The sequence below is a fragment of the Mustelus asterias genome, unplaced genomic scaffold (genome assembly GCF_964213995.1).
Source record: "Mustelus asterias unplaced genomic scaffold, sMusAst1.hap1.1 HAP1_SCAFFOLD_643, whole genome shotgun sequence".
In the NCBI taxonomy this organism is placed as follows: Eukaryota; Metazoa; Chordata; class Chondrichthyes; order Carcharhiniformes; family Triakidae; genus Mustelus; species Mustelus asterias.
In genome coordinates, this window is record NW_027590592.1 from 114,254 (window position 1) to 128,733 (window position 14,480).

The following is a 14,480-nucleotide window of genomic DNA, read 5'->3' on the forward strand; positions in this document are numbered from 1 at the left end:
GTTACAATACAGAATAGAATCCGAGAAAAATACACTGTCATGTTCTAATACTGGATCAGCATCTGAGAACAATAGACTCTAACATTCCATAAGACCATAAGACCATAAGACATAGGAGCGGAAGTAAGGCCATTCGGCCCATCGAGTCCACTCCACCATTCAATCATGGTTGATTTCAACTCCATTTACCCGCTCTCTCCCCATAGCCCTTAATTCCTCGAGAAATCAAGAATTTATCAATTTCTGTCTTGAAGACGCTCAACGTCTCGGCCTCCACCGCCCTCTGTGGCAATGAATTCCACAGACCCACCACTCTCTGGCTGAAGAAATTTCTCCTCATCTCTGTTCTAAAGCGACTCCCTTTTATTCTAAGGCTGTGCCCCCGCGTCCTAGCCTCCCCTGTTAATGGAAACAACTTCCCTACGTCCATCCTATCTAAGCCGTTCATTATCTTGTAAGTTTCTATCAGATCTCCCCTCAACCTCCTAAACTCCAATGAATATAATCCCACGATCCTCAGACGTTCATCGTATGTCAGGCCTACCATTCCTGGGATCATCCGTGTGAATCTCCGCTGGAACGGCTCCAGTGCCAGTATGTCCTTCCTGAGGTGTGGGGCCCAAAATTGCTCACAGTACTCCAAATGGGGCCTAACCAGTGCTTTATAAAGCCTCAGAAGTACATCCCTGCTTTTGTATTCCAAGCCTCTTGAGATAAATGACAACATTACTTTTGCTTTCTTAATTACGGACTCAACCTGCAAGTTTACCTTGAGAGAATCCTGGACTAGGACTCCCAAGTCTCTTTGCACTTTAGCATTATGAATTTTGTCACCGTTTAGAAAATAGTCCATGCCTCTATTCTTTTTTCCAAAGTGCAAGACCTCGCACTTGCCCACGTTGAATTTCATCAGCCACTTCTTGGACCACTCTCCTAAACTGTCTAAATCTTTCTGCAGCCTCCCCACCTCCTCAATACTACCTGCCCCTCCACCTATCTTTGTATCATCGGCAAACTTGGCCAGAATGCCCCCAGTCCCGTCATCTAGATCGTTAATATATAAAGAGAACAGCTGTGGCCCCAACACTGAACCCTGCGGGACACCACTTGTCACCGGTTGCCATTCTGAGAAAGAACCTTTTATCCCAACTCTCTGCCTTCTGTCTGACAGCCAATCGTCAATCCATGTTAGTACCTTGCCTCGAATACCATGGGCCCTTATTTTACTCAGCAGTCTCCCGTGAGGCGCCTTGGCAAAGGCCTTTTGGAAGTCAAGATAGATAACATCCATTGGCTCTCCTTGGTCTAACCTATTTGTTATCTCTTCAAAGAACTCTAACAGGTTTGTCAGGCACGACCTCCCCTTACTAAATCCATGCTGACTTGTCTTAATCCGATCCTGCACTTCCAAGAATTTAGAAATCTCATCCTTAACGATGGATTCTAGAATTTTGCCAACAACTGAGGTTAGGCTAATTGGCCTATAATTTTCCATCTTTTTTCTTGTTCCCTTCTTGAACAGTGGGGTTACAACAGCGATTTTCCAATCCTCTGGGACTTTCCCTGACTCCAGTGACTTTTGAAAGATCATACCTAACGCCTCCACTATTTCTTCAGCTATCTCCTTTAGAACTCTAGGGTGTAGCCCATCTGGGCCCGGAGATTTATCAATTTTCAGATCTTTTAGTTTCTCTAGCACTTTCTCCTTCGTGATGGCAACCATATTCAACTCTGCCCCCTGACTTTCCTGAATTGCTGGGATATTACTCATGTCTTCTACTGTGAAGACTGACGCAAAATACTTATTAAGTTCCTCAGCTATTTCCTTGTCTCCCATCACTAGATTACCAGCGTCATTTTGGAGCGGCCCAATGTCTACTTTTGCCTCCCGTTTGTTTTTTAATGTATTTAAAGAAACTTTTACTATCATTCCTAATGTTACTGGCTAGCCTACCTTCATATTTGATCCTCTCCTTCCTTATTTCTCTCTTTGTTATCCTCTGTTTGTTTTTATAGCCTTCCCAATCTTCTGACTTCCCACTACTCTTTGCCACATTATAGGCTCTCTCTTTTGCCTTGATGCATTCCCTGACTTCCTTTGTCAGCCATGGCTGCCTAATCCCCCCTCTGATAACCTTTCTTTTGTTTGGGATGAACCTCTGCACTGTGTCCTCAATTACTCCCAGAAACTCCTGCCATTGCTGTTCTACTGTCTTTCCAATAATGAATCACAATCTCAGATCAATAGACGGCAATGTTTCAAAACTTGATCAAAATCTGAGAACAAGAGACTGCAATGTTTCAATACTGGATCAGAATCTGGGAACGATCGACATGGATTTAATAATACTGGACCAGAATCTGAGAACAATAGACTGAAATGTTCCAAGACTGGATCATAATCTGAGAACAATGCACTGCAATGTTCCAATACCGGATCAGAATATGCGAACAATAGATTGTAATGTCCCAATACTGGATCAGAATCTGAGAACAATAGACTGCAATGTTCCAATAAAGGATCCTAATCTGAGAGCAATGGACTGTAACGTTTCAATAAAGGATCATAATCTGAGAACAGTACTCTAAAGTTCCAATACGGGATCAGAATCTGAGATCAAAAGATGGTAATGTTTCAATAATAGATCAGAATCTGAGAACAATGGACTGTAATGTTCCAATAAAGGATCAGAATATGCGAACAATAGATTGTAATGTCCCAATACTGGATCAGAATCTGAGAACAATGGACTGCAATGTTCCAATAAAGGATCCTAATCTGAGAGCAATGGACTGTAACGTTTCAATAAAGGATCATAATCTGAGAACAGTACTCTAAAGTTCCAATACGGGATCAGAATCTGAGATCAAAAGATGGTAATGTTTCAATAATAGATCAGAATCTGAGAACAATGGACTGTAATGTTCCAATAAAGGATCAGAATATGCGAACAATAGATTGTAATGTCCCAATACTGGATCAGAATCTGAGAACAATGGACTGCAATGTTCCAATAAAGGATCCTAATCTGAGAGCAATGGACTGTAACGTTTCAATAAAGGATCATAATCTGAGAACAGTACTCTAAAGTTCCAATACGGGATCAGAATCTGAGATCAAAAGATGGTAATGTTTCAATAATAGATCAGAATCTGAGAACAATGGACTGTAATGTTCCAATAAAGGATCATAATCCGAGAACAATGGACATTAATGTTCCAATATTGGATCAGAATCTGAGATCAATAGACTGTCATGTTGCACTAAAAGATCATAATTTGAGAACAATAGACTGCAATGTTCGAATAATGGATCGGACTGTGGGAACAATAGGCTGTAATGTTACAATCCTGGTTCAGAATCTGAGAAAGATAGACTGCAATTTTCCTGTAATGGATCAGAATCTGAGAACAATAGACTGGAATATCCCAATATTGGTTCAAAACCGGAGAAAAACAGACTGCAATTTTCCAATAATGGGTCAGAATCTGAGAACAATGGAATGAAAAGTTCCAATAATGGAGCAGAATCTGGAAACAGTGGTCCTGGATGTTCTACGACTGGCTCAGAACCAGAGCATGATAGGCTGCAATGTTCCAATACTGGATCAGAATCAGAGATCAATACACTGTCAATTTCCAATGCGGCATCAGAATCTGGGTACAATAGACCGGGATGTTCCAATACTGGATCAGGTTCTGAGAACAATAGATTGTAATGTCCCAATACTGGATCAGAATCTGAGAACAACAGACTGCAATGTTCGAATAATGGATCGGACTCTGAGAACAATAGACTGTAATGTTCCAATCCAGGTTCAGAATCTGAGAAAAATAGACTGCAGTTTTCCTGTAATGGTTCAGAATCTGAGAACAATAGACTGTAATGTTCCAATACAGGATCAGAATCTGAGAACAATAGACTGCAATGTTCCCATAATGTATCAGAACCTGAGAACGATAGACTGGAATGTTCCAATACCGCATCAGGATCTGGGAATAATAGAACGGGATGTTACAATACTGGATCAGAATCTGACAACAATAGACTGTAATGTTAGAACATAAGAACATAAGAAATAAGAGCAGGAGTAGGCCATCCAGCCCCTCAAGCCTGCTCCGCCATTCAATAAGATCATGGCTGATCTGATAGTGGGTTCAGTTCCACTTACGCGCCCGCTCCCCATAACCCTTAATTCCCATAATGGTTAAACATCTATCTATCTGTGACTTAAACACATTTAAGGAGGTAGCCACGACTGCTTCATTGGGCAGAGAATTCCAAAGATTCACTCCGCTCTGGGAGAAGAAGTTCCTCCTCAACTCTGTTCTAAATTGACTCCCCCATATTTTGAGGCTATGCCCCCTAGTTCCTGTTTACATTGGAAGTGGAAATAACCTCGCTTCTTCTCCCCTGTCTAGCCCCTTCATTGTCATATATGTATCTAAAAGATCTCCCTTCAAGCTTCTAAACTCCAATGAGTACAGGCCCAGTGGATTTTAATGAAGATGTGACGAGGGCGGTTGATGGAGGAGAACCGGTGGATGCGGTGTTTTTGGATTTCCAAAAGGCGTTTGATAAGGTGCCCCATAAAAGGCTGCTGAATCAGATAAGGGCACACGGAGTTGGGGGTCGTGTGTTAAAGTGGATTGGGGACTGGCTATCCGACAGGAAGCAAAGAGTCGGAATAAATGGGTGTTTTTCCGGATGGAGGAAGGTAACTAGTGGCGTGCCGCAGGGATCGGTACTCGGGCCGCAACTGTTTACCATTTATATAGATGATCTGGAGAAGGGGACGGAGTGTAGGGTAACGAAGTTTGCAGACGACACAAAGATAAGTGGAAAAGTGAATCGTGTGGAGGACGGAGAAGATCTGCAGAGAGATTTGGACAGGCTGAGTGAGTGGGCGAGGATATGGCAAATGGAGTATAACGTTGATAAATGCGAGGTTATACACTTTGGAGGAAATAATAACAAATGGGATTACTATCTCAATGGAAACAAATTAAAACATGCTACCGTGCAAAGGGACCTGGGGGTCCTTGTGCATGAGACGCAAAAGCCCATGTCTGCAGGTACAACAGGTGATCAAGAAGGCAAATGGGATGTTGGCCTCTATTGCGAGGGGGATAGAATATAAAAGCAGGGATGTCTTGATGCACCTGTACAGGGCATTGGTGAGGCCGCAGCTGGAATACTGTGTGCTATTGGTCTATTGGTCCCCTTATATGAGGAAGGATATATTGGCATTGGAGGGAGTGCAGAGAAGGTTCACCAGGTTGATACAGGAGATGAGGGGTTTGGATTATGAGGAGAGGCTGAGGAGATTGGGTTTGTACTCGTTGGAGTTTAGAAGGATGAGGGGGGAACTTATGGAGACTTATAAGATAATGCGGGGGCTGGATAGGGTGGAGGCGGAGAGATTCTTTCCACTTAGTAAGGAAGTTGAAACTAGAGTACCCAGCCTCAAAATAAAGGGGGGTCGGTTTAAGACAGAGTTGAGGAGGAACTTCTTCTCCCAGAGGGTGGTGAATCTCTGGAATTCTCTGCCCACTGAGGTGGTGGAGGCTACCTCGCTGAATATGTTTAAAGCGCGGATGGATGGATTCCTGAGCGGTAAGGGAATTAAGGGTTATGGGGAGCAGGCGGGTAAGTGGTACTGATCCACGTCAGATCAGCCATGATCTTATTGAATGGCGGGGCAGGTTCGAGGGGCTAGATGGTCTACTCCTGCTCCTATTTCTTATGTTCTTATGTTCTTATGTACTCAATCTCTCCTCATAAGCTGACCCCCTCATCTCCGGAATCGACCTGGTGAACCTTCTCTGTCCCCCCTCCAAAGCTAATATATCCTTTCTTAAATAAGGGGACCAAAACTGGACACAGTACTCTAGGTGCGGCCTCTCCAGTACCCTGTACAGTTGCAGCATGACCTCCCTGCTTTTATACTCCATCCCTCTCACGATAAAGGCTAACATTCCATTTGCCTTCTTGATCACCTGCTGCACCTGCAAACTGAGTTTTTGTGATTCATGCACAAGGACCCCCAGCTCCCTCTGCACAGCAGCATGTTGTAATTCTTCACCGTTTAAATAAGAGTCCATTTTACTATTATTCCTTCCAAAGTGGATAGCCTCACACTTACCAACGTTATACTCCATCTATCAGATCCTTCCCCACTGACTTAGCTGATCCAAATCTCTCTGCAGACTCTTTCTGTCCTCCACGCGATTTGCTTTCCCACTCATCTTTGTGTCATCCGCAAACTTTGTTACCCTACACTCGCTCCCCTCCTCCAGATCGTCGATGTATATGGTAAATAGTTGAGGCCCCAGCACCGATCCCTGCGGCACGCCACTACTCATTGATTGCCAACCGGAAAAGCACCCATTTATTCCGACTCTCTGCTTTCTGTTAGATAGCCAATCCTCAATCCACGCTAACACTTTACCCCCAACTCCGTGTACCTTTATCTTATGCAGCAACCTTTTGTGAGGCACCTTATCAAATACCTTCTGGAAATCTATTTACACAACATCCACCGGTTCCCCTCTGTCAACTGCACTCGGCGTATCCTCAAAAAATTCCAGTAAGTTCGTCAAACATGGCTTTCCCTTCAAGAATCCATGCTGCGTCTGCTTGATTGAACCATTCTTTTCCAGGTGTCCTGTTATTTCTTCCTTAATGATAGATTCCAGCATTTTCCCAACTACGGATGTTAAGCTAACCGGCCTGTAGTTACCTGCCTTTTGTCTACCTCCTTTTTTAAACAGTGGCGTTACATTAGCTGTTTTCCAATCAGCTGGCACCTCCCCAGAGTCCAGTGAATTTTGAAAAATTACAACTAATGAATTTGCTATTACTTCTGTTGTTTCTTTTTGTACGCTGGGATGCATTCCATCCGGACCAGGAGACTTGCCTACCTTTAGTTCCATTAGCCTACCTCTTTAGTAATAGTGATCGTTTTAAGGTCCTCATCCCCGACAGTCCCGGGTAAGGGCAGAAGTTGTTTTTTGTAGTTTAGTTAGGGCATCATGATTGGCATAGGTTTGGAGGGCCGAGGGGCCTGTTCCTGTGCTGTACTTTCCCTTGATCTTTGTTGATTATTGACTACCTTGGATGACACCCTCAGGATGTAGTCTCCTTTACTGACAACTTTGCTTACATTATCATCAAAATGGTCGGATTGAGCTTTGCACCATGGGGTTAGTGCTCCCTCACAGCGCCAGGGATCCTGGTTCGAATCCGACCTTGGGTCACTCCAAGTGTGGAGTTGGCACATTCTCTCCGTGTCTTCATGGGTTTCCTCCAGGGGCTCCACTTTCCTCCCACAGTCCAAAGATGTGCAGGTTGGTGCATTGGCTGTGCTAAAAATTGCCCGTTATTGTCAGGGAGACTATCAGGGTGGATGCGTGGGGTTACGGAAATAGGGCCTGGGTGGGATTGTGGTCAGTACAGACTCATCATAAATTGTAACACAGAAACCCAACAGTGCGAAAGAGTCCATTCGGCCCATCGAGTCTGCACCAACAACAATCCCGCCCAGGCCCTATCCCCAGAACCCCACATATTTACCCCATGAACTCCTCTAATGTACACATTCTGGACACGAAGGGAAAATTTAGCCTATAATTCACCCCACTGATTTTCTCAATAGATTACAATTATATCGTCTCTTTAATGTAATTAAACAGAACGTAATGAAAAACATGAAACATATTTCTAATCTGAATTTATCATCACAATGAAACACAATTTTAATTGAAAATTGGGGATGAAGTGGAAATGATCGAGAGCTTCAGGTTTCTAGGTGTCCAGATCACCAACAACCTGTCCCGATCCCTCCACACATTCGCTACAGTTAAGAAAACCCACCAACGCTTGTACTTCCTCAGGAGGCTAAGGAAATTTGGCATGTCCACTACGACTCCCAACAACTTTTACAGATGCATCATAGAAAGCATTCTTTCTGTTTGTATCACCGTTCCTGCTCTGCCCAAGGCAGCAGGAAACTATAAACAGTTGTGAATGAAACCTAGTCCATCACTCAAACCAGCCTCCCACCCATTGACTCTGTCTACACTTCCTGCTGCGTCGGGAAAAGCAGCCGGCGTAATCAAGGACCCCACGCACCCCGGATATTCTCTCTTCCACCGACTTCCATCGGGGAAAAGATACAAAAGTTTAAGGCCATGTACCGACGGACGCGACTGCAGCTTCTTCCCTGCTGCCATCAGACTTTTGACTAGACCCATCTTATATTAATTAGGTTACCATATATAATATATATCTATATATTGAAACTATATATATGTATATATATATATATATATATATATAATGTAATACCTTATTATTATATTAAGTTGATATTTCTCTAGCTATGATGGTAACACGACATTCTGCATCCTCTCCTTTTTGAAGGGTATGCTTTGTCAGTATAGCTTGCAAGAAACAATGTTTTTCACTGTATACTGATACATGTGACAATAATAAAACAAATCAAATCCAATCATTGCTCCTTCACAGCGCCAGCATTGCAGTGTGTTGTTTGTTTTCTCACCTGTAATTGATTACTCTAATAGGTTGTTCTGCCGAGTCTCAGGAGTGTTTCTGCTGTGTATTAAAGAGAAGACCTTCAGTGTGAGACCTCAGTAAATGGCCATGGTTTATGCCACGGGCAGACAGAAGCCAGAGGGTGGTTGTAGAGAGTTGTTTTTCAAACTGGAGGCCTGTGACCAGTGGTGTGCCTCAGGGATCAGTGCTGGGCCCACTGTTATTGTCATTTACATAAACGATTTGGAAGAGAATATAGGGGGCACGGCTAGTAAGTTTGCAGATGACACCAAGATTGGTGGCATAGTGGACAGTGAAGAAATATATCTCCAATTGCAACGGGATCTTGATCAATTGGCCAGTGGGCGGACGAATGGCAGATGGAGTTTAATTTAGACAAATGCGATGACATGCATTTTGGTAGATTGAACCAGGGCACGACTTACTCAGTTAATGGTAGGGCGTTGGGGAGAGTTACAGAACAAAGAGATCTAGGGGTAAATGTACATAGCTCCTTGAAAGTGGAGTCATAGGTGGACACAGTGGTGAAGAAGGCATTCAACATGCTTGGCTTTATCGGTCAGAACATTGAATATAGTAGTTGGGACGTCTTGTTGAAGTTGTATGAGACATTGGTAAGGCCACACGTGGAATACTGTGTGCAATTCTGGTCATCTTATTACAGAAAGGATATTATTAAACTAGAAAGAGTGCAGAAAAGATTTACTAGGATGCTGCAGGGACTTGATGGATTGAGTTACAAGGAGAGGCTGGATAGACTGGGACTTTTTTCTCTGGAGCGGAGGAGGCTGAGGGGTGATCTTGTAGAGGTCTATGAAATAATGAGGGGCACAGATCAGCGAGATAGTCAATATCATTTCCCAAAGGTAGGGGAGTCTAAAACTAGACGGCATAGTTTTAAGGTGAGAGGGGAGAGATACAAAAGTGTCCAGAGGGGCAATTTTTTCTCACAGAGGGTGGTGAGTGTTTGGAACAAGGTGCAAGAGGTAGTAATAGAGGCGGGTACAATTTTATCTTTTGAAAAGCATTTAGATAGTTACATCTTCATAATGGGTATAGAGGGATACAGGGCAAATCCGGGCAATTGGGATTGGCTTAGGGGTTTTTAAAAAAAGAGCGGCAAGGACAAGTTGGGCCGAAGGGCCTGTTTCCATGCTGTAAACCTCTACGACTCTATGACACCATCGCTTCTCTCAGAAAACACACCGATCCACTATCGGTCAAGCTGGAGCCATTTACTATCCTATTCTCGCTGCCATTGGAGTTCCTGGTAGGTGATTGCAACAGATTAAAGTGGATTTATTCATGACACAAGTGGGCTTACATTAACACTACAATGAAGTTACTGTGAAAATCCCCTAGTCGCCACACTCTGGCTCCTGTTCGGGTACACTGAGGGAGAATTTCGCATGGCCAATGCAACTAACCAGCACGTCTTTCAGACTGTGGAAGGAAACCGGAGGAAACCCACGCAGACATGGGGAGAACCTGCAGACTCTGCACAGGCAGTGGCCCAAGCCGGGAAGTGAACCCGGGTCCCTTGTTCTTGAGGCAGCAGCGCTGTCCACTGTGACACCGCTCCACCCAAAAAAGAGGATACATGACGTCTGCTATGAGGAGGCTCCCTCCCATCACCTCCTAACTTTGGAGAGAGTGAAGTCGCTCCCCGGAGCAGAACACCTGGGCTGATGGAACGGCAGTGGTTCCCTCCTGACCAGAGGGACAGCTCATGGGACCACAGACCCGACCAGCTTCTATAGCTACTGAGGTGTGATGAGGGGCTGCCAGTGATTAGTCTTTGCTGGAATATTACTGTTCAACATTGTCAGTCGGGGTATAGATTACAAAAGCAGAGAGGTCATGCTGGAGTTGTATTAGAGGTATGAGCGTTGGTGAGGCCACGGCTGGAGTACTGTGTACACATTTGGTTGAATCTTTTGAAGGGGTAACCAGGAAGGTAGATGAGGGCAGTGCAGTTGATGTTGTCTATAGACTTTAGCAAAGGCCGTTGACAATGTACCACATGGTAGGTTGTTGCATAAGGTTAAAACTCACGGGATCCAGGGTGAGGTAACTAAATGGATAGAAAATTGGCTTCATGACAGAAGCCAGAGGGCTGTAGAGGGTTGTTTTTCAAACTGGAGGCCTGATACCAGCGGAATGCCTCAGGGATCAGTGCTGGGTCCACTGTTATTTGTCATTTGTATTAATGAGTTGGATGAGAATTTAGGAGGGATGGTTAGCAACTTTGCAGATGATACCAAGATTGGTGGACAGTGAAGAAGGTTATCTCAGATTGCAACGGGATCTTGATCAATTGGGCCAGTGGGCTGACGAATGGCAGATGGAGATTAATTTAGATAAATGCGAGGTGATTCATTTTGGTAGATTGAACCACGGTAGGACTTACTCAGTTAATAGTAGGGCGTTTGGGAAAGTGAAAGAACAAAGACATCTAGGGGTACACGTTCATAGCTCCTTGAAATTGGAGTCACAGATGGATAAGGTAGTGAAGAAGGTTTTTCCCAGATCAGAAGTGACGATCACGAGGGGTCACGGGCTCAAGGTGAGAGGGGCGAAGTATAACTCAGGTATTAGAGGGATGTTTTTTACACAGAGGGTGGTGGGGGCCTGGAATGCGTTGCCAAGTAGGGTGGTGGATGCAGACACGCTGACATCGTTTAAGACTTACCTGGATAGTCACATGCGCAGCCTGGGAATGGAGGGATAAAAACGATTGATCTAGTTGGACCAAGGAGCGGCATAGGCTTGGAGGGCCGAAGGGCCTGTTTCCTGTGCTGTACTGTTCTTTGAAGGCATTCCGCATGCTTGGTTTCATTGGCCACAACGTTGAATACTGTATTTGGGACGTATTGTTGAAGTTGTACAAGACATTAAACATAGAAAAATAGAAACCCTACAGTACAGAAAGTGGCCATTCGGCCCATCGAGTCTGCACCGACCACAATCCCACTCAGGCCCTACCCCCATATTGCTCCATATTTACCCACTAATCCCTCTAATCTACGCATCCCAGGACACTATGGGGCAATTTTAGCATGATCAATCCACCTAACCCGCACATCTTTGGACTGTGGGAGGAAACCGGGGTACCCGGAGGAAACCCATGCAGACACAAGGAGAATGTGCAAACTCCACACAGACAGTGACCCAAGCCGGGAATCGAACCCAGGTCCCTGGAGCTGTGAAGCAGCAGTGCTAACCATTGTGCTACCGTGCCACACTTGGAATACCGTGTGCAGTTCAGGTCACCCTATTAGAGAAAGGATATTATTAAACTAGAAAGAGTGCAGAAAATATTTATTAGAATGCTACCGAGCCTTGATGGTTTGAGTTAGAAGGAGAGTCTGGATAGACTGGGACCTTTTTCGCTGGAACGCAGTAGGTTCAGGGGTGATCTTACAGATTTTTATAAAATAATGAGAGGCACAGATGAGCTAGAGAGTCAACATCATTTCCCAAAGGTGAGAGAGTCTAAAACTAGAGGGCATAGGTTTAAGGTGAGACAGGAGAGATACAAAAGTTTCCAGAGGGGCAACCTTTTCACTCAGAGGTTGGTGAGAGTCAGGAGCAAGGTGCCAGTGGCCGTAGTAGAGGCGGGTGCAATTTTGTATTAAAAAAAAACATTTAGAAAGTTGCATGGGTAAGATGGGTATAGAGGGATATGGGCTAAATGCGGGCAATTGGGGCTAGTTTAGTGGTACAAATTGGGCGGCATGGACAAGTTGGGCCGAAGGGCCTATTTCTATGATGTAAACCTCGATGACTCATCCACCCTTTATTCTCCATTCTCATCCAAATCAGCTGAAAGAACCTCAAAGCTGAGTGAGATTGTGGTCGGTGCAGACTAGATGGGCCGAACGGCCTCTTTCTGTACTATAGGGTTTCTATGTTTCTATGTTTAATGTCTTGTACAACTTCAACAAGACGTCCCAAATCCAGTATTCATTGTTCTGGCCAATGAAACCAATCATGCGGAATGCCTTCAAAGAACGAAAATCACAGAACAGTGCAGCACAGGAAACACGAGGTTAAAGTCCCACAGGTTTATTTGCTAGCACTGTTGTACATTTGCAGTCGCTGACACTTCTGCACTCCTGTCCTCTGGGTTCCCTTACCTACCTCAGCAGCCGTCACATCCTCCTGTCCCTGACCACTTTCCAAACTGGAAAAATTTTTCAGAAGCCGTGTGACCGCCTCCTGAAACAAAGCTTCCAGGTAAAACTCTCCCTCCCTGATATGTTGCAGTGTCAAACTCCAGCTGAATGTCTCTGAGCCGAAGCTCCTCAAGCCGCAGATACTTACTGCAGACATACTTGCTCTGAATAACACCAGTATCCATGAGCACCCACATACTGCAGTCATCACACATCAACTGTCCTGATATACTTCTGATCTTAAACTAATGACTTAATTATTTCATTCAGTTATTTATTTTAGATATTAATAAATCTTATTGCAAAGTGCAGGACAAGTTTCAACCTTGGGAAAATTGACTTTGACCACTTACTAGATATTCACCAACAGCTCGCCACCTCCCCTGTTGAAAAGCAGAAACCAATTCCCACTGGAAAAACGTTAGAACATACTCCCCACAAGGACCGACAAACAGACAACAGGAAACTGCTGGATGCTGAATGAATAGTGTTTTACAGCGTATCAGTTTATCAGCACTACCTTACATCCTCATCTCGAAACTAAATGCTCAGTCAGTCTCACTGTTGTCCCTTCAAATCCATGTCTCACTCTCACCCTGCGCAAACACTGTCTTTGTTTTCACTCCACTCAATGCATTTCCCACTCTCACAATTCACTATTTTCAACCCTTTCAATAAAGAGTGAGCAGAACTGCAGGGAAGGAAGAGGACAGGATGTGATCCTCCAGTGACAGGCACCTTAACAAGCATTGGCAATGCATGTCCTCCTGCTCCACTGTGGGGGAGGCCTTGTTACCAGGGGCTGCAGACATCAGCAAGACCTGCCATGAAAGTCTGAGCCTCTTGATTCAGCTTGATTGTGTGGACCTGGTGCTCACACATGTCATCATCAGAGGTTCAAGGTGCATCCGTGGTGTGGTGAGACAGTCGGGAAGTGCATATCAAGGTGAGTGATGCCCTGGACATCTGTCTCAGTAAAATATCTTCAGGCCTGATACACTTGTCAGACATTTATTTTGATACTAAAACTCTGTAGATCACATCGATTTGGTTTCCACAACCCGTGATTGGTCATTTTTAGCAGCCTCGCACTCAGCTTGTTGACACCGAAATATAACTCAGCATTAAATACAGAAATCAAGCAAATAATCCCCCAATCACCGGGGCTGAGGCAGGTAAGAGGAAAATGCTGCATTCGCAGCAGAATGAACCGGGTTTTACAATGTACAGGTACTGGATCCCGTATCGGAGGCGTTGGGCACTGGACCTGTTCCAGAATTGTGGATTTGGAGTTCTGGATCGCGTGCTTGTAAAACACGGAGAATCAGTGAGAAATAAAGACCCTGAGGCTTTTCTAATTTAATTATTATACTTTTATTATTTCATAATTTTACATATTACATTGCAACCGAGGGAGAGGCAGCTGTCACACTGACAGATGCTGTGAGAATTGAAGGTTCGGGCTGATTTGGCAGATTTTGTGCCCGATCTGCTGGGTTGATAAAACATGGAGAAGGAATGAGAAATAAAGACGACAAGGCTTTTAGCTCATTATTGTACATTTATTATCTCATCATTTTACAACTCAAATTACAGATCCACTGAGGAAGAGACAGCTGCCATTCAGACACAGACTGTGAATATTCACAGTTCAGGGTTTAATGTGTGTCTTTTAAACATGTCCTGCAGCTTAAATTGTTTCAAGGACATGGGGTTTTCTTTCC